The sequence below is a fragment of the Equus asinus genome, chromosome 9 (assembly GCF_041296235.1).
Source record: "Equus asinus isolate D_3611 breed Donkey chromosome 9, EquAss-T2T_v2, whole genome shotgun sequence".
In the NCBI taxonomy this organism is placed as follows: Eukaryota; Metazoa; Chordata; class Mammalia; order Perissodactyla; family Equidae; genus Equus; species Equus asinus.
The window spans coordinates 78,540,975-78,562,513 of NC_091798.1; the positions used below are offsets into that span (position 1 = coordinate 78,540,975).

The 21,539-nt window shown below is 34.8% G+C and overlaps 1 long non-coding RNA gene across 1 annotated transcript in view; it reads left to right on the forward strand.

Annotated features, from left to right (window-relative positions):
• Nucleotides 1-21,539, forward strand: part of LOC139046303 (uncharacterized) — a 49,212-nt gene that overhangs the window by 21,699 nt on the left and 5,974 nt on the right. The window contains exon 4 of the long non-coding RNA XR_011506145.1: nucleotides 10,163-10,240. This is a non-coding gene — a long non-coding RNA (uncharacterized lncRNA). The remainder of the gene's footprint in view (nucleotides 1-10,162; nucleotides 10,241-21,539) is intronic.

Sequence of the window (21,539 nt, forward strand, 5' to 3'; positions counted from 1 at the left end):
CCAAGCAGAACTAACATGGGCTTTCCTGTTTCCAGTACTATTCTTAGAACATTATCTCATCTTTGACTTTCCCTTCTTGGTATTTTTCATAGAGGTCTGTGATGTTACTTTTTATTTGTAAAGCTTAGCTCATCAAAACATTCTATATGGTTTCTTTATATGTTCCTTCTTTATTTCTTCATAGATTTTGTTTTTATTTTTGTTTTGCTTAACTGTTCTTCCCTTAAGAGTCTTCTCTGGGAAGCTGAAGGAAGGAGTTCTAGATAGCAGATCATGCCTACACTTTTATCTATGTTTTATTTTATAAATGGCTTTCCTAGAAATCTAAGGTACGTGTCTCTCTAAGAATCTCCAATACTTTTATGAACTCCTAGATGACGTATGCCAGTAACTGTTAGTTTCGTCCCTCAATATTTAGTTTTCCTTTATTTCCTGAGTGATAAATTCCACAAATTCTACCAGATATAGAATAAATTTCTCAACCTTTTTTGTAGCAAGGCATGTTCATGGGCATAAATTTTGGCCAATTGGATATAAGTAGAGATTATGCATATATAGGAAGTTTCCTTAAAGGATGCTGACATAAGCTTCTCCTTTAATGAGGATGAGATGTTTGGAGCCCCAGCTGCCATCTTGGACTATGCTGAAGAGGGCCACATCAGAAAAGCAGCAGTGATAATAATGGGCAGCAGTATTTATAGCATTTACTATGTACCAGAAATTATTCTTCCCACTTTGCATACATTAACTCATACATGCTTTAAAACGATCGTATGAGGCAGGGATCTCAGTTTCCTCATCTCTAAACGGTACTTATGAGCAGGGATCATAGAGCCACATTGCCCGGGCTGGTGTTTGATGCTACATTTTATAATCTATACCTTTCTTAGCAAGTAAAGAATTAAGAACAGTGCCTGGACATGAGAAGCTCTCATTAAATGTTCGCTACTATTACTTTTGAGTAGTTATTACAAATTACTATCCACAGTCCCAATTAACAATTTCCATTAAAATAAATTATAGTTAGTGATTATAAATCTATTTACAGATATAGATATAGAGGCATAGAGAGATTAAGGCGCTTGCCAAAGATTAAACCACTAGGAAGCAGTGAAGTTGGATTCTGTATCCATGTTCTTAACCTATTCTGTTCTGGATGAAAGGCTGAAAGGAGGCTGGGATCTGCACTAATATGTGATATTGCTACACTGACCCTGGAGAGCTGACCTCTGGATTTTTTTAACAAAGAATCAAATCTTATGCACTAAACCAGTTAATTTGGAGTTTCTGTTGCATGCAGCTAAACTTAACTCTCACTGTATGTCTTCATTTCTCCCAAAGTCACTGCCACTTTCAGATCATTAAACAATTCTTCCTTATAGATTAAAGTAAAGTTCAGAGTAACAATTCCTGTATCTTCTGTGAGATAAAATTATCAGCAATGTTAGGGAAGAATTTTATGTTCACAGAAAGTTTAAGTTTTCATGGAGCGGGTGTTCCCACAGATATGTGGATAGATGAAGCCCCCACAGCTGCCATCAGCATCTTCCCCCGGGTCTCTGTATCATTTAGTGCCTATGTGAGGAGATCCTCCTTCACATTCTCTGTGTGCTCGGGCATTCAGGAGTACACTTCCAGCGGGGCAGCGCTAGGGTTCTCTCTCTTTTTATTTTCAACTAGCCTCAAAAATATTTCTATCTGCATGATCATGAATTTTAATAGAAATACATATTTGACTAGTTTATGTCCAAGGCTTCTTATGCTAAACTCATGCTTTTAAGAACAAGAAGATTTTGAGAAGTCGTGGAGCTCTTTATTTAACACAAACACTTATTCCACCAATTCTGCCGAGGTTGTGTAACAGAAATACGGTAGGATCTGAGTCTTGATTTTAATTTCAGTTCTTATGACCAGTCAAAAATTGTTTACTATAAAATGGCGTAAGTAAAATAGGGCAAAAGATTGATCAAATTATTAAAATTTAAACTACCAAATTTAGAAGCATAGTAGAATGTAATCTAATGTTTTCTATTGTTTTATCTGATGCTGCTACTAGATAATATTTAGCTGCAGCATAGAAATTCATTTATATCTCTTATTTTATACCATTTCAATGGTCTGGCTAAATATAGAAACTCATATTAGCCCATTTTAATAATTTACTTGTTTACTTAATTTTGTTTTTATTAATTCTTCTCAGAAATGAGAACTGGGAAATACATAATCAGTGCTTGAGCATAAGGACGAAAAAAAAGAATGACATAGTGTAAATTTTAGACCAGAATAACCATACAGAACATCTTTTGAAAACTGGTCCATCTTTTGTTACTACCTGTCAGGCAGTCAACCACAAGGATGATTCGATTTAAACTAGAATCTTCTCAGATATACTCTGAGGTGTAACACTAACACACTAAAGTAAGTACCACAAAACATCCTTTGCTTTGAAACATAACTGCTGTCATAATGACCATCTGCTGGCTGTAGGTTTCGAACATCCAGCGACCTCTGACATTTATGACAAATTATGTACCAAAGTGTGAGCGACGCCTTGTTAAAGTGAAGCCAGAGGCCCTCAAGTTCTCAACCCCTCTTGTCTTTAAAAGCTTGGGTTAAACGGCGGCAAGAGGCAGCTTGGACAGAAAACAGACATGGCAACAGCTAAAAGGAAATGAAATCCTAATCCTCTACCCTTTGACTTTTGCAGCTAGCTTCACTGCAATGTGCTTTCAACCATTAAACTACCTTAACCTTCGGAAGTGCCAAACCAGTTAAAATTGACTGAAAATTTGCACATCACCACACAAGCTTTGATTGATTCTTATTTGAAAATTGCATGGAGGACAGTCACTTACTGTAATATTTTTAACCAACAAAATATGTTTCTTAGTCACCTCTGGTGTACAGAGAAATTGATGTCATAGGAAAAGCAATGCGAAGAACACTTTTCAAAGTCACAAAGTGAGTCTAGCTGCAAAATATAGTAACATCAGTTGGATTTCGACAGAGTAGGCTATATTGTAAATGGTTTTGAAACATATGTAAAAAAGAATTTTACTTTTTGATCCCAATTTCAAAGACACACACTAATTTTACATATGTGGGGTAAAACAAGGTCAGTTAGTATTTTTTATAAAAAATCTGCATGTTTTTGTAAGCAATAATTTTTATTGCTATTGTGAAAATAATGTATAATAATAAACTTATACAATACAATTTCCTCATAGAAAAAATAATGCAAGGCATTTTTAATTTATGATCTCATGGCACAAGGTAATGGTCTAGGGACCAGAACCTCAGAATAAGTTAACATAGTAATTGATAAGCTTATGAGCAAACTGTACAAAAAGAAACGCATATGGCTCCACATGATGCGATGGCATAAGAATGTTGACGGACTGTGAAATAGTAAGACATTTCTTAAGCAAAACCTTTAGGAAAATTGGGGCTCCTAGGCATCCATTTTCCCACCTATGTTTTCTTGACTGATTAATTTAAAACGGACTCTGTGTGGTCTTTGGCATAAAACAAAGAAACTGAGCAAGTAGATCATAGACCATTAAGGCATATACTTAAGCAATACAAAAATCTACATTGTACTTTCCTGCTTCAAGTAGTTTACCTATTTTTTTTAAGAAATGGCAAAGCTTTCACAGCTTTTCTTTGTTCGAGATATTATTTACAGTTTTGAGAATTGCTTTAGATAAAATGCTAACTTGTCAAAGGGAGAATTTATGATGGAACACTGGAAAACCAACTTATGATAAAGTTTAATACTTTGTGTGGGGATGTGAGGTGTTCAGTCAACAGATTTGAATTTCCAAATTGGATTAAATGATAGGTAAAATGAATTCTAGAAATACCCCATCACCACGTTTCTTCTGCGTGTGTTTTATAAACTGTATCCGACAATCATTTTTCTTATCTTTTGTCTGGACTACTTTTTCGGGGCACGGACCACAGATTTAGATATTGCACCATTCTCTCCTGGTAGAATTTTGTAAATCATGGGTGCCTGTATAAAATATGAACATGAATATATGAATATGTTTGCATATTTGTCTACATATTTTATAATTATAACTATCGTCTTTTATTTGAATATTCTAATTGACATTTCAGAGACAAAATCTGGTCTTAAGCAAAATTTGTCTGAATATATTTCCAGTTCCTTTCTGCCTTTGCATTTCAGCAGATTCTTTCACCTTCATCCAGTACTTCTGTTTGTCCTTTTTGTCCTCACAAGGGCCACCACTTCCCTTTCTCACTATTCCCCATCTAAATTGGCAACTATGTTGCAGTCCCCAGAACATGTCTTCTCTTCTGGAAATTAACAAAATAGTACCAATGGATACAATAGCACTTGTGGATTTCTCCATGGGACATTAGTTCTGAAACATTTTGAGATCGTATAACCCAGTGATTTTTCATAAATGTATTTTTTTAAATTAATGGAATTCCTTTAACTTTTCCTTGAAGTGTAAGTGAAAGACCAAGAGCCTGATTGCTCATCTTCACTTCCTCCTCCTCAAACTTCTGTCTAGCTGCTGTGGCTTGGACAAAACTTCACTAACAGAGTTTGAAAAGCCTCGGGTAGCCCACCTATACAGACACCAAACTAAGGCTAAAAGAAGTGAAGTGACGTTGGCTCCTTGTCTGAAATGTTCCTCCTTAGTCAACAGAGAAAAATTGAAAGCTTTTCGTCTAAGATCAGGAACAAGACAAGAATGTCCATTCTCACCACTCTTATTCAATATAGTATTGAAAGTCCTAACTAAAGCAATTAGGCAAGAAAAAGAAATGAATGGCACCCAAACTGGAAAGGAAAAAGTAAGATTGTCATTATTTGCAGATGATGTGATTTTGTATATAGAAAATCCCAAAGACTCAAGCCAAAAACTGTTGGAACTAATCAATGAATTCACTAAAGTTGCAGGAAATGAAATGTTCCTCCTTCATCGACATCTTTATATTTAAAAACTCTTTTCATGGGACTCCTCTGTCAAGACCTAACTGACTTATTCTAGACAAAGTCATTATATATTGTTTTGATGCCACACACTTTTTCTTACAATTTTAAAATAATACTCTGATGCAATTGTTTGTGTATTCCATGCAGACAGAGAGTGTTTAATTCATTTTTATCTCTAGCTTCTACCAGTGTCTGACCATAGCGGGTACTCATTAAATTTAACATAGACAGTATTTTCTTTAGAGTTGACAAGAGTTACTATACAGCTTGATACTGGCAGAAATAAAACTAAATTGACCAGCTCTCCAATCTCTATTGCAAGACTTTATCTACTATGCAATTTTGTTTGAGAATCCTTTCTAATAAGATTGGGTAAGACCTTTATCTCAGAACTCAACTCAAAAAGAATGAAGAATATGAGAGTTTCAAATATAAAACTGATATACCTATGCTAAAGAAGTTATGCTGTATCTTGTTTTGTAGCTAAATTTGTCTGTTAATGCTTATAACTGCCAAAACTATCTTTTTCACTGCATGTATATTTCCTACACGCATAGCATACATACATGTTTTCCTACATGCATACTTCCTGGTCTTAGTCTTGGCTGGTGCATAAGGATATTCACTTTATCCTCCTCTCCTGCTGTAACTGGATGCTCCTTGTTTTGCAGTAAATATGTCCCTCCCACCCATACCCAGGACTTTACCGTTTCACTCTACACCCATTGGCTGAATATCATGGAGAAGAAATTATGGTACTCTAGGACTCCTTGAAATGAAATGGATTATTTTAAAATATAAATATTCAATGTTATTGTTGGATTCAAGTAGAAGGTGACTGTTTTCCAGATGTTCAGGAGTGAATTTATCCAGCAAATCATGGTTCAAACACATGTCCCTACTATTAAATGTACCAATATACTTACATCAATATCCAAAAGCTCTGCCTTCCCCTGTTAAAGGGGAAGTCTAGGCTTCTAAAGTAAAATCCTGCGTTTGTCTCTAATCACATGCCTCTCACCTGCTCAAAGACATCGCTCCAGCAATTCTCCTTGTCGCCTGCATCTTCAGTGTTTCTTTGCACTGTACAAACATAAGGTAACATTCCCCATCTTTAAAACAAATCCCTCCCTAGAGCTCTGTTACTTCTTATCTGTGTCTACTTACCCCCACACTTCTCTACTCTGCCTTGAGCAAAACTCCTAGAAATCGATCTTATATGCATCTCAATTTCCTCCCTTTTCTTTCCTCTCGTTTTCTCTTGAATCAATGTCAGTCAGCCTTTTTGTGATTCTGAAACTCAGAATTATCTCTCCACAGGATAGGAGACTGGGGCTTTTAGAATCCTGAGTACCGTCTTCTTATTATTAAGAATTGCCTGTGGGACCCTTGATTCCATGCACCACCACAAAGACTGAGTGAGATTTTTCATTTTGGAAAAAAACCTCAGGCAGTTAAGCAGAAAAACTTGGGAGGTTGTTAGCATAGACTGGACCTGTGTACCACAGTTTCAGCTGAGCCTAGAGATTGGCCAAGGGGCTATGACGCACAGGACACAAAAAGTGTCTGCTTTGACCTTTTCTGTTTGCCCCATCTTATTCTCTTTTCATGAATCCTCCTCATTTTCCTAACCTTTAAATTGGCATGCCCCAGAAGTTAATCCTTAGACCTTTCTTTTTTCTAATTACATTTACTACTTATCTGACCTTACACTGTCCAATCACTTTGCAATCATGTATATAATATTAAATTCCAACTTTATATTTACCTCTTTCCTGAATTATAGACCAATATATTGGGTGCCTAACATAAAATCTCTACTTGGATATTAGTTAAGACTTTTGAGATAAACTTACCACAGAACCCAATAATTCCTTCTCCAAGGAATCTACGCACAGGAAATAAAAACCTGTGTCCTTACAAAGACTTGTACATGAATGTTCAAACTGCATCATTTATAATAGCCCCCAACTGGCAAAAACCCAACTGGTAACATATCTATACAGTGAAATTCTATTCGCAATAAGTGGGAATAAAGTAGTAATACATGCTATAACATGGATCAATCTCAAACATAGCACTAACTGAAAGAAGCCAAACACAAAAGTCTACATACTGTATGATTTTATTTACATGAAATGTCCAGAACAGGCAAATCTACCAAGATAGAAAGGAGTTTAGTGGTTACAGGGGCGTGAGATAGATATGAAGAGTTACCGGAAATGGCCACTAAGAGTCTTTGAGGGGTGATGGAAATGTTCTAAAATGAGATCAGATTGCTAGTTGTGTAACTCTAAATTTATTAAAAATCATTAAATTATATACCCCAATGGGTGAAATTTATGGTATGGAAAATATACTTCAATGAAGGTATGAAGAAAAGACCTAACTTGATCTTCTGCCTTAAATTTTCTTCTGTCTTCCTCATTTCAGGAAAAATCAGCTCTGTTTTGCCAGTTACTTATGCGAGAAACCTTGGAATCATCTTTGACTCTAATCTGTCACCTCTCCTCCTACTAGTCTTCCTACCACCTCTCTAGCAGGACACCATCATCTCTTGTCTTGCCTATAGCAATAACTCCCTTGCCAGTCTCCATGCATTTATCCTTACCACTTTATGATTTATTTTCCATACAATGAATTATTCTGCTTATTTTTTCAAAACACTCTAGAACCTTGCCTTCTCACTCAGAGTAAATTGCAAAGATGTCATCATGTTAGGGTTTCCAGATAAAATACAGGACACCCGGTTAAACCTGAATTTCGAATGAACAAAAAAAATTTTTTAAATTACATATATCCTTTGTAATATTTAGGACTTACATATATTAGAAATATTTGTTGTTTGTCTAAAATTCAAATTTAACTGGACAGTCTGTGTCTTTATTTGCTAAATTTAGCAACCCTACATCTAAAAGTGCTCTATGACCTGAGCTCTCACACACTCTCGTCTCATATTCTGCCTCACTCCTTTTGTTCAAACTGCAGAGACCTTTTTACCACTGTCAAACAGGCTGAGAACATTCTAACCATAGGACCTTTGAGCTTGCTCTTCCCCACCCCTAGAAAACTCTTTCTCCAAATTTCCGCATGTCTTGTTCCCCCTTTTCATTTAGCTTTCTGCCCAAATGGCAGACCTTCATAGAAGCCTTTCCTGCTCAACCAGTCTGGAACAGCTCCTGCAGTCCACCATCCTCAGTTCTCTCATTTGACTTTACTTATCTTCTGAGCACTTATCACAAATGGAGATATATTTGTTTTGCTTATAACTAACAGTAAAGTAGAGGCAGGAAATTTTCCTCTTGACACTTCCATAGTTGCAGGAACTAGAACAGTACTTGGTAGATAATGTGATCAATAAATTCAGTCATCCATGCATTCATTGATTTGCTTTTTTCATCCATTCAACATTTTTCCTTTTCTAGGTTCTAGATCTCAAATCACTTGTAGTGACACTGTCGATGTATTAAGTCATGTAGTTTTAAGAGGCAAGTGAAAAAGAGAAGCAAGGGTGTGGTGAAGCTCACAGAGACAAATTGACAGACAGAAATAGATAGGTGTCTGTAGACTAATATGAGCTGGATAAGTTGGATGGGAGCACGGTTGCTGCACTTGTGTCCCTGAGTGACAAGCCCACCCACCCAACTAGAGTTCAGGGGAGGGGTTAAGTGGAGAGACAGTACTCGGGACTCATCTGTCTAGGAGTGATAGTTAAAACTGATGTGTCCTGAGTTCCGGTCAGCAGCTGCTCCTACACACTCGGCAACTCTCCATTAACATTTAAACTGACTGTCAAGTCTATAATTTTGTCCTCTCTCTTCCACCAATTACCTTCTTCCTTTTAAAGTGTTGAAGTCCTCCCTGCCCACTGGCACATTTACCATTGCCTATGCAGTCTTCTAGTATTTTCCATTTTCAAAATGAGTTCACTGTCATTCAGCCTTATTTCCCTTATCCTTCGTTCCTCTACTTCCTAAGCATATTATGTCACTTCAACAATTATACTGAAATTGAATTCTCTGAGGTCCCCAATCATCAATCTATTTATATTTTTCTAATCTTCATTCTCCTGGACTTCTCAGTTGAATATGAGACCATTGACCATACCTTTTTCTTTATATTTTTTCTTGCTTTGTTTTCCTCTGTTACTCAACAAAGCCTGATTTTTTCCTACCACTTTATAATTTTGGTTTTTCTCTGAAAAATTCAATTATTTTTTCCTCTACATATTTGCGCTCAAATGCTAATAATCCTCAAAATTTGTTAGCAACTTTCTTTTGCTCTTTCTATAGTCTCTTGCCTGTGGAGGCTTCACATAACTTCGTGACTTTGCATTTCAATATCAGATATAGGGCTTGCTCAACCTACACAACCTGCTTGGTGTCTCTGTTTTTTTTTTTTTTCTTGTGAGGAAGATTGGCCCTGAGTTAACATCTGTTGCCCATCTACTTCTTTTTGCTTGAGGAAGATCGTTGCTGAGCTAACATCTATGCCAATCTTTCTCTATTTTATGTGGGATGCCACCACAGTGTAGCTTGATGAGTGGTGCTAGGTCTGCACCTGGGATCCGAATCTGCAAACCCTGGGCCTCCAAAACTGAGTACACAACCTTAACCACTATGCCACAAGTTGGTCCCACTCCTTGGTTTCTTATTTCTCCAGGTCTGGTAATATATCACTATTTACTTGTTGTGTGTATTCACTTTAATGTACTGAAGATATATAAATGTCAACATGTTAAAATATAACTCTTAGTAATTAATATGTCCTGTCTTCCCAAATAGATTTTTATGTTGCTTAGCAAAATAAGCTCTGACTTATACTTCTTTCCAAAATGGGTTTTTAAATATCTGATAATCAAGCAAAAACTGTTTTAGATGAAAAGGAAACTGAAAAGTTTTATTTATTGGTATAGATTAAGAAGCATGCATAAATATGTACCAGGGGATTTCCCTTTTTTATTAGTCAGATCACTCTTACCAGTTTGGGGCTTAAAGTACCAGTGGTACTTTAGGAAAGCAGGATGGTAAAAATTGGAGATGTATGTGCATTTACATTCATGCTCTCAGCTTTGGTTGATGCCTTTAATCATACTAAACTTCATATCATCTCCATTTATGCCAGAAACCTCCATCAAGTCTTGCTTTAAACCCGTGTCTTATGCTTTCTTCTTATTCTGTCTAATTCCAGAAACAATGATGAAGCAGCCAGCTCTCTTGGGAGACCTGTGATTGTGTCTCTGGTCAAAACCAACCTCTCTCATTTCTGGTAAGCCCCTTCTGTGTCTCAATGTCCAAGAACCTGCTCAGTGGGTAGCAGGATTTCCATGAAATAGAATTTTGCTAGACGTGACTTTCTACCTCTTTAAAAATGTTTAGAGTTTGCAGTTGCTTGAAAATGTTTGGATTTGAGAGAATTTAAACATGCTGAAAAAGAATTTATTTACAGAACTTTATAAAAACATCAACAAAGATACAGGGAAGCAGGGACATGGACACAAATTAATCTTTTGACCAATAAATATGTTTTAATTCTTAACTGAAAAATAAACAAGGCAGGGATAAGTGCATATCAATTGAATTTAAAGTCTGATTGGAACAAGAGAAAAAACTTTGGAAGTTTGAAGAGAGATAATGAAAAGCTAAGAAAGGGGTTCTAATCTAATAAAAAGACAAAATTAAAGATAAGACATGGAGGATAAAGAGGAAAGGAAAAAATAGCAATTCAGGAAAGGTGAGAATTATCAGAGAAGCATATAAATCAGCAGACAGAAAAGGCCTGTCAGTTTCATTGTGGGAACGTACTATTACCAAATTATAATAAAAGAAACAATTACACAGGAAGAAAAGCACTATCACCAAACCTTTAAAAATATATTAGTGATTCAGAATATTAACTTCACTCACATGAGGAAAAAAGGAATTTTAAATAATTGGCATGATGTAAATATCAGTTATATAACTGCCCAGATCCTTAGGTAAATGATTTTGATATGTACACGAGAATATCTAAACAACACACACAAAGTTAGAAAGAAAATATCAGGAATAACAGCTAGTGCTTTATGACAGAGTTGGTAGGGCTTGAGTGTGTAATATTACTTAGGCTCAATTTGATCATTTGATGGAGGATTCAAAAGTAAGCAATTGTATATATATATAAATTTTTCTATTATATAACATTTCTATTATATTTTGTACTATAATTATATAACTATATATTATATCAAATTGTTATAGCACAATTATATGCTAGAAAATATCCTACACAATTTATATTTATCATGTTAACGCCTATAAAATTTATGAAATGTATTTATCATTATTTTCACATCAATGAGGAAAATGGGATTAAGAAATATTAAACAACTTCCAGATTACACAGTGGGTGTTAAAACAAAGTCTTAGTGAGTCCCCAAAATCATGCTCTTTCTACCACTATATTGCTTTCCTCTATGTGTGAATTGAAATGAGGATGCAATTTGCATGGATTAATTATCTTTATATCTCAAAATATAGCCTGTGAATATACTCCAAAGTCTGCTGTAAGTGACTGGTTTATTTAGACTAACATTTGTGAATCTAGGAGTCCACAGTTAAAATGCAAATATTGTCAAAATGGTAACGTATGTTTACCTTTGACCATCAAAGTTTCTCACCCAAAGTAACCTATGAGATCAACATCTAAGAGTGACAAGAAAGAGGAAGGACATTGGAAGGAAAATTGGATTATTGGCCCTACCTGCAAAGTAAAGCTCAGAAAAAACTCCCTGCTGACAGGTCTATGGACTGCGCATGGGGAGGCGGAAGATGGAGCATGAGCTCCTTACCTAAGGAAATAGACAATGAAATGGGAAAGGAAGTGTCAATCCACCAAAATAAAATTTCTTGAATTTCTTACAGTACCTTGGACTTTGTGCTTTATAGTAGGACATTAAGGCAAAATTTTAGTTGGTATAGCCAGCATATGTCATTGATTTGAACATGCATGTTTTCACACTTTAAACTCTCTGAAATTAGGATGTTTTACATTTTATATAACAGATCATTGCCTCATAGTTAAATTGGCAGCATTTTAATTTTTTATTAGTGGAGTATCTTGCAATTGATGGCACCTTAGATTTTATTAAGGGCGGTAAGTGAGGTTCATCAGAGAATCAGAAGAAAATGTACATGAGCCTATTCTTGGGTCTCCCACTGATGCTCAGCATCACTTCTGGTGCAAATTCCCTTCTGATATGAATTTCCTTAGTCTTTAATTACAAGACTAATATTTCATAAATGTGCCATTCGAGGTCCTTGTCTGCTCCATTCCTCTATGAAGATGGTGTGATGTTAATTGAGAAAAAGAGTTAAAATATTTCGTATGAGCAGTATATTTAAAAGCTATGAAATCTTCATGGCCTTTAAAATAGGATTTTAAAAATCTCATAGGATTCAGGATACTTTTACTTTTAAATGAATTTTCAAGTTTTGCAAGATGTTTGGTTTTCGTAAGCTTCTGTAGTCAAAAGAAATATTTTAACTAAGTAGCTGGCCTGAGATGTAAAGATTGAGTTCGATCTAAAAGAAAGTCTTCAGTCTCATAAATTGAGGGCTGGCTAAGCTCTGAAAGCAAAATCTCTGAGCTGTATGTTTCTAACTGGATTCTCAGTTTTTGTTTTGTTTTTTAATAAGGCATAGTTTTCCATGCAGTAACATATGTTTTCAATATTTGAGCATTCTCAGCCATTTTCGCCATATGTTTGTTGTAATCAACTAACCACACATGGGCAAATTCTGCCCTTAGATGAGTGCAGAGAATGCTCACTGGGGTCGAGGAAAGAAAGCACATGTCATGCAGCAACCCACAAACCAGACTTTTCTGTCACTATTTGCACATAATGAATGGTGCAAATGAATGATTATAATATATTTTGGTAGTGACTCTGATTGCAGAAGCTCTGGCTCTGAGAATGTCTTACATTAGCCATTTGACAAAGAAGCTGTTGAAAGACTTGGGGAAAGTTGTGTGCAAGGCTGTGTGTGCGTTGGGTAGGGGGATGAGGAGCATCAAAAATTGTTTGTAATGTAGCATGTCAAAAGTTATCCAAGGCATTATTCACTTATTTCATTCATTTTATAATTTAACACTCTTCTAAGCACTAACTATACATTATCTGCTCTCATGGAGCTCACATTCTAGGGATAAAATACCAACAATAAACAAGTAAGCTAATAAATAAACCAGTTAATTTACATAAGTTCAATAAAGATGATAAAACAGGATAACGTTATTTAGAGTGATGGAAATATTTTTGCTAGGGTAGTTGGAGAAAGTCCTCTTTCTGAAGAAGTGATATTTAACCTGAGACCACAGTGATGAGAAGGAGCCAGCCATAGGAAATCTGGAGTGTAGGTAAGAATACTCTAGACAAGAGGAAGGCCCTAAGGGTTGGACAAACTCATGGTTCTGGGGGGAGGTGGGACTGAAAGTAAAGGCAGGGACCAGGTCGTGCTGATTTGGGTAAACCATGTTAAGTTTTGTGGGGATTAGTTTAAGCACGCTGGAGTGTTTCAAGCAAAAGAGTGAAGCAAACTGATTTATTTACACATTTGTATTTAAATATTTCATTACAGTGGTTTGGCCAAACGAATAACCACCACAATGATAATTACTTAGCTGTAAGCTTTAAGGAGAAAATTAAGATATGGAATGATCCACATGTGAACTTCACATAATTAACATAAACACACTTACATCTACAGCAGTTATTAGGGAAATTGGAAAGAAAAGTGTTGTGATAATTTTTTTCCATGGGTAAAGATTTTTGAAAATAGAAAAAATGGTTGTACGTTGACATCATAAAGTGATTTTCAAAAGTGAAGTTTGGCAGATGCGCATACAATAAATCTTCTACCACCTCTGTGCAATTTCAATTTGCATCAATTTTTATTCATTTTAAATGTGATATAGTGACATTTATATAACAACATTAAGGATATTAGAATCCTTTGAATGAGGTTTAATTTTCAAAATAGCAGAATAAAAATTTTTGACATATAATAATGTATTCACCCAGCATCTTATCTTCCCTCTCGTTCTCTAAGATGATGACAAAAGCAAAATCATAGGGAAGAAACCTAAATGTTTCAAAATCTTTAACAAATACTTTCAGATAGATTTATTCTCCAAATATTTGCCATGTATTTTCAGGTTTTAAGGTCATCATTAAGTTTCGTGGCATTTTTGAATAGTTATATATGTTGATTAACATAGAGAGATTTACATCAAAACAAGATTGCCTTGCTACAGGAATCTGTAATCTGGTAAATGCAGGATAATTGAACTTTTTCTAGAACTTTTGAGAGGGCATGGATTTTCTCACTTAATTTGTAGGTAAATACAGGAATTGTCTATTCCTTGGCTGCATCAGTAAGACAAGCTAGTTCATACTGTGGTAACACAGCTCCAAACTCCAGTGTCTCACAACAACAAAGGTCATTTCTCCATCATGCTCCCTGTGGTTGGCAGGAAACTTCCGCTTTTCATAGTCATTGGGAATCCAGGTTGATGAAGGAGCCATGATTTCTTTTTTCTTCTTCAATCTTTTTTATTGAGCTAAAAATCACATAACATAAAATTTACTGAGTTGAAGTGTGCAAATCAGTGATTTTTAGTATGTTTGCAATGTTGTGCAACCATCACCACTGTCTAATTCCCGAATGTTGCCGTCACCCCTAAAGGATATACTTTATCTGTTCACAGCGACTCCTAATTCCCGTTCTTCCTCCTACCCCCAGGCAAACATTAATCTACTTTCTGTCTCTACGGATTTGCCTATTCTGGACATTTCATATACATAGAGTCACACAATAGGTAGCCTTTTGTGACTGGCTTCTTTCATTTAGCATGATATTTTTAAGGTTAATACACGTTGTAGCATGTATCAGTACTTCGTTCTTTTTTATTGCCAAACAGTATTTCATTGTGTGGATGTACCACATTTCTTTGTCCATTAATCACTTGTTGGACACTGGATTGTTTCCACTTTTTGGATATTATGAATAATTCTGCTATGAACATTTGTGTACAAGTTTTTGTTTGAACATGTTTTCACTTCTCTTGGGTGTATATCTAGAGGGAGAATAGCTGTGACATATGATAAGCCTATGTTTAACTTTTTGAGAAATTGCCAAACTGTTTTCCATAGCTGCACCATTTTACATTCCCACCAGCAAGGTTTGTTGTTCCAATATCTCCACATCCTCATCAACACTTGTTATTTTCTCTCTCTCTTTTTCTTTAATGGACGTCCTGGCGGGTGTGAAGTGGTATCTCACTGTGGTTTTGATTTGCATTTCCCTAATGATGAATGATGTCAAGCATCTTCTTAGGTGTCTATTGGCCATTTGTATACCTTCATTGGAGCAATGTCTGCTCAAATCCTTTGCTTATTTGTTAATTGGGTTCTTTCTCTTTTTGTCGTGAAAGTTATTTTTATATTCTGGAGACTAGATCCTTATCAGATATATGATTTGCTAATATTTTCGCCAATTCTGTGGTTATCTTTTTATTTTGTTGATAGTGTCTTCTGAAGCACAACATTTTTGTATTTAGATAAAGTTCAATGTATCTATTTTTCACTTGTTGCTTTTGCTTTAGGTGTCATACCTAAGAGACCTTTGACTAATCCAAGGTGATGTGAATTTACACCTATGAGTCCTAAGATTTTTACACCATTAGCTCTAACATCTATACTTGCGATCCTTTCTGAGTTTTTTTTTGTTCTGTACATTGTGTGAGGGGTCCAAATTTATTCTTTTGCATATGGATATCCAGTTTTTCCAAAACTATTTGTTGAAAATATTATATCTCTGTATTGAATACTTTTGGTACCTTTGTCAAAAATCAATTGACCATAGATGAATTTGTTTATTTCTTAACTCTCAATTTTATTCCCTTGACCTATATTTCTAGACTTCTGCCAGTACTACATTGTATTGATTACCATAGCTTTGCAGTAAGTTTTGAAATAGGACATATGAGTCCTCCAACCTCATTCTTATTTTTGAGGATTGTTTTTGCTATCTGGACTCCCTTGCATTTCATTATAAATTTTAGGATCAGTTTGTCTTTTTTGGCAGAAAAAGGAATTTTGGAACAGGGATTACATTGAATCTGTCCATCAGCTTGGGGGGTGTTGCCATCTTAATGATATTAAGTCTTCTAATCCATTGACAAAGTGTATCTATTTATTTAACTTTTCTTTTATTTAAATATGTTTTGTGGCTTTTAGGGTAGAAGTTTTCCACTTCTTTGGTTACATTTTTTTCCTAAGTATATTATTCCTTTTGATGCTGTTGAAATAGAATTGTTTTCTTAATTTGTTTGTAGCTAACGGAAAGAAATACAATTGAATCTTTGTACATTAATTTTGTGTCTTGTAACTTTGCTGAACTCATTTACCAACTGTTCGTGTGTGTGTGTTTGCATGTGCCTGTGTATTCTTTAGTCTTTTCTATATATAAGATCATTGCACCTGGAAATAGATAATTTCACTTCTTTCTTTCCAATCTGGATGACACTTATTTCTTTTTCTTGCCTAAATGCCCTGCTAGAAATCCTGTACAGTGCGGAATAGAAGTAATGAGGCCAGATATCCTTGTCTGGTTGCTTATCTTAGAGGGAAAGCTTTCAGTCTTTCACCATTAAGTATGATGTTAGCCATGGGTTTATCATAGACACCCTTTATCAGGCAGAGGATGTTTCCTTCCATTCCTAGTTTGTTGAGCAGTTTTATTACGAAAGTGTGTTGGATTTTGTCAAAGGCTTTTGCTGTGTCTATTGAGATGATCATGTTTATTTTTTTCTTTATTCTGTTAATATGATGTATGACATTGATGATTGATTTTAACATGTTAAATGAATTTTGCATTCTTGGGATACATTCGACTTGCTGATGATATATTATAGTTTTATATACTACAGAGTCTGTTTGTTAGTATTTTATCTACATTCATAAAAATATTGATTTGTAGTTTTCTTTTCTTGTGATATCTTTGCCTGACTTTAGAATTAGGGTAACACTGGCCTCATAGAATGAGCTAAAAAGCATCACTTTATTCTCTATTTTTTTGGTAGGAGTTTGGAAAGGATTAGTGTCAATTATTTTTTAAACATTTGATGTAATACCCCAATGAAGCCACCTGGCCCTGGGCTTTTCTTTCTTAGAAGCTTTTTGATTGCTAACTCAAACTCTTTGTTTGTAATAGGCCTGTCCAGATATTCTATTTTTTCTTGAATCAGTATTGGTAGGTTGTGCATTTCTAAGAATTGGTACATTTCATCTAGTTTGTTGGAAAACAATTATGCATAGTATTCCCTTGTCATCCTTTTTGTTGTTGTAAAGCAAGAAGTAATGTCACCATTGTCATTCCCAATTTTAGTAGTCTTCTCTCTTTTCTTCATCAGTGTATTTATAGGTTTGTCCATTTGTTTTCATTGATTTCTCTATTTTTCCCCCATTTCAGTTATTTCCACTGGAGTCTTTATTATTTCTTTCCTTCCTCTTGCTTTGGGTTTAGCTTTCTCTTCTTTTTCCAGTTTCTTAAGATGGAAGATTGATTTGCAATCTTCCTCCTCTATTAAAGTAAGCATTTAGAGCTAGAATTTTTTCACTAAAGACTGCTTTAGCTGCATCCCATAAGTTTTGGTATCTTGTATTTTTGTTTTCATTTATCTCAAATATTTTCCAATTTCTCTTGTGATTTCATCTTTGACTCATTTTTTATTTAGGAGTATGTTGTTTAATCTCAATGTATTTGTGAATTTTCTCTTCTACTATTGATTTCTAGTCTTTTTCTATTGTGATCGTAGAACATATTTACAATTTCAATCATTTTCTGTTTATTGAGATTTGTATTTTGACCTAAAATATGGTCACTCCTGGAGAATATTCCATGTTTTCTTGAGAAAAATGTGAATTCTGCTCTTATTGGGTAGAATGTTCTATAGATGTCCATTGGTCTATTAAGTCAGGTCTATTTGGCTTATACTGTTGTTCAGGTTCTCTATTTACTAATTGATCTTCTGTCTAGTTCTAGCTTTTATTGAAAATATGGTGTTGAAGTCTCCAGTTATTATTATTGATTTGTCTATCTTCCCTTCAATCTGTCAGTTTTTGCTTAATGTACTTTTGGGCTTCGTTGTTAGGAGCATGTATTTTTTATAATTGTTATAGCTTCTTGATGGATTGACACTTCTTTCATTATAGAATGTCCTTCTTTGTCTCTATTAACAATTTATGTCTTAAAGTCTATTTTCTTTTTTATTTGTATAGCCACTCCAGCTTTCTTTTGGTTACTGTCTGCATGGAATATCTTTTTCCATCCTTTTACTTTCAATTTATTTTATTGCACCATTTTAATTTGTTGTCACATCTTTAACTACACATTTTTTGTTATTTTCTTTTTGTTGCATTGGTCATTACAATAAACATTTAATTTGTAACAATCTAGTTCAGATTAATACTAACAATTTCAATAGTATACAAAAACTTTGCTCCTCTATGGCTCTGTTCTACCCCACTTTTAAGCTGTTATCATCACAACTTATCTCTTTGTATATTTTGTGCCTAACAACACAGATGTATAGTTATTTATCTAAGAAGATTGTTTTGAATCAAAAAGAAAAAAAGTATTTACAAAGGAAAATATATTATTATGCCTTTTATATTTATTGTGATGTTTACTTGACCAGTGTTTTTTATTTCTTCACATGGATTCAAGTTATTGTCCATTGTCCTTTCAGTTCAGCCTGAAGAACCTTTGTAGGTCAAATATGTTAGCAACAAACTCAGTTTTAGTTTATCTGGAGATGTCTACATTTCTCTTATTTTTGAAGGAGAGTTTTGCTGGATCCAGAATTCTTGATTAACAGATACCTTTTTTTTTTCCCTTTAGCACTTTAATATGTCATTTCCACTGCCTTTATGGCCTCTATGGTTTCTGATAAGAAATCAGCTTTGATCGACTAAAGATCCCTTGTATGTGGTATTATTTCTGATTGCTTGGTTTCAAGATTTTATTTTTGTTTCTGTCTTTTATCAGTTTGATTTTGACATCTCTAGATATGGATCTCTTTGAATTTATCCTACTTGGAGATTTTTAAGCTTTTTGGATGTGTAGATTATTGTTTTTCATCAAATTTGGGAAGTTTTTGACTATTATTTTTTCAAATAGTCTGTCTACTCCCTGTCTCTTTCTCTCCTTTTCTGAGACTGGCATTATGTGTTTGTTGTTATGTTTGATTGTGTCTCATCAATCTCTTAGACTTAGTTTATTTTTAATTTTTTTCTCTTTGTTCCTCAAACTGCCTAATTTCAACTGACCTATCTTCATGTTCGCTGATTCTTTCTTCTACTAGCTTGAATGTGTTGTGGAGCCCCTCTTGTGAATATTTTATTTCAGTCATATTTTTTTAGCTCTAGAACACAAAGAATATATATCTATACTATATTTCACCTCATTTTTAATATTTTCTAGTTGCAGAGATGTTGTTTTCACACTTTTCTCTAATTCTTTACATAAGATTTCCTTTAGGTTTTGAAAATATTTAAAATAACTTATTTAAAGTTTTTGTGTCATAAACTTAATGTTTGGGCTTCCTCAGAACAATTCTATTGATTGACTTTTCTTGTTATGGGCTACATTTTCCTGTTTCTTTGAATACCTCAATTTTTTTTTGTTGAAAACTGGACACTTTCAATATTACTGTGTGGCAATTAAAGAAATCAGATACACACTTGGTTTTTCTTGGATTGCTTAAAATACGCTTACTCTATATATAGAATATTTTTGAAGTAAGACCTCAAATTTTCTTCCAAACACTCAAAGCTTTTCTAACTAACATAGAAGTACTCTGTATAACAGAGTAAATTATTTCCAGTTATTCTTATTTTTTTCCCCAAAAGTAGCTTGGTAAGCTTTAGGGGTTTTTTGCCTCTAAGAAGCTAATTTCCGAAGGCATTCAATTTTAGGACAATAACTCATCAAGAAGCAGAAAAAAATGAAAAGTAAATATTGACATAGAATGAATTATCAGTACCCTATGTAAGATGTATCATGATTAAGTATGCATTCCTAAACAAAGGTTATTATTTTGATCCAGTTCAAACAATACTGAGTAAGGTTTACAAATAGGCAGTGTGATCTGGTGGATTAAGTTCTAGCACAGGTGTAACAAGTATTCTTAGTTCTGGTATTGCCTTATTAGAGGACTTTGTTCCTGGGGCTTGATTTACTTATTTACACAATGGATCCAGTTGGATCATTTCTAATATTCTATAATTTAAATCTGAAAATCCCTAAATTATCCAGAGTGCTGTTTATTTGCCAAATTGTGTCTCACAATCTCTTTCTGATAGATTTCTCTGTTCACAATGGAACTTGTTCAAAATCTGACATCTTAAATCTTGTAGCTTTTAAAATAGAGTTCTTGTGTCCCCAGTTTTTTCTTTTACATCTATATTTCTAATGCTGAGGATCAATTAAAACTGCCTATTCTGTAAGAGCTTCTCTCTAAACATAATATTCATTTTTATTTTATTTATTTAATTAATTTTATTTATTTATTTTTTGAGGAAGATTAGCCCTGAGCTAACTGCTGCCAATCCTCCTCTTTTTGCTGAGGAAGACTGGCCCTGAGCTAACATCCGTGCCCATCTTCCTCTACTTTATATGTGGGACACCTACCACAGCATGGCTAGCCAAACAGCGCCATGTCCGCACCTGGGATCCAAACCGGTGAACCCCAGGCCACTGAAGCAGAACATGTGAACTTAACCGCTGTGCCGCTGAGCCGGCCCCTAATATTTATTATGTCCCATATACATGGTAATTCTTATTCTTGCTAACTGTGTTGATTCAGCAATGAAAGAAGGGATAACTCTTGAACGGTAAAAAGGTTTAAATAGTCAGCCTAGCAATTACCAGGGTATGGACAAGTCTTTTGTACAATAGAGATTTTCAAAGGTGGCAAAGCAGCAAGGTCTGTGAAGCTGATATCTGGAGCCCTGGAAAGACCCTGTCCAATCCCCATCACTACTACCCTGTATCTGTTTTATTTCGTCCCTATACCCTGTGAAGGTAATGTGATAAGAGGTTATTTGAAGAGAAGGATAAAGGTGAAGACGGTGCCTGCTCTAATTTTTCTGTCAAATGTCACTAAAGGCAGAAAACCACATTTTCTAATACCTATACCTCCATTCTAGTGGGTTATATCTTTACTTATGCATTGCTCCCCACCTCCCAGCTTCATTCTCTGCTGTCTGGCCCAGGTAGATAAAGAGAATGAAACATAGGTACTGGCTGTAAAAGAGCAGAGTGATGGAGCAGAGGGATTTTAGTTGAGTCTTCCTTTCTCTCGTTCATCATAGCATACGATTGTGAGATTTTCCTTCCTCAACTAATGAGGACCATGAGCAAATGAGTAAATGTCCCATTTCTAAAGATTTCCAAAAGGTGAAATTTGAAATTCATTTTTCACTTTCTTTTATTGTTTTATCCTTTAACATGGAAATGGAAAG